Below are 350 nucleotides of genomic sequence, written 5' to 3'. Positions count from 1 at the left end.
CGCTAGTCAAGTGGTTCACCACAACCCCAGGGCCCCTGGGTTGGGACCTGGAGTAGAGGGCGGGCCCAGGTCCCTCCCTCTCCACTCCCCTCCTCCAAGGACACTAGGGGAATGATTGAGAACTGGTTCAGAGGCAAGCAAATAGCGCCCTGAACCTACCCCAGAGAAGAGAAAGCGCGAGACCCAGCAGAACAGTACCGGCAATTTGCCACAATATATTCAGTACAAATAAATATATCAAAGTCTGGTCCAAAAATAGATCCACAGACATGGATGAAACTTTTCAGAAACACAGTTTTCCACCCAAAAATGTGTCTTCATCTTGAACCCAATTTTATTTTGTGGGAGTC

This window comes from Chelonoidis abingdonii, chromosome 13 (assembly GCF_003597395.2).
Source record: "Chelonoidis abingdonii isolate Lonesome George chromosome 13, CheloAbing_2.0, whole genome shotgun sequence".
Classification (NCBI taxonomy): domain Eukaryota; kingdom Metazoa; phylum Chordata; order Testudines; family Testudinidae; genus Chelonoidis; species Chelonoidis abingdonii.
The sequence above is the reverse complement of the archived record's forward strand: the minus strand, read 5'-3'. Positions refer to the sequence as shown.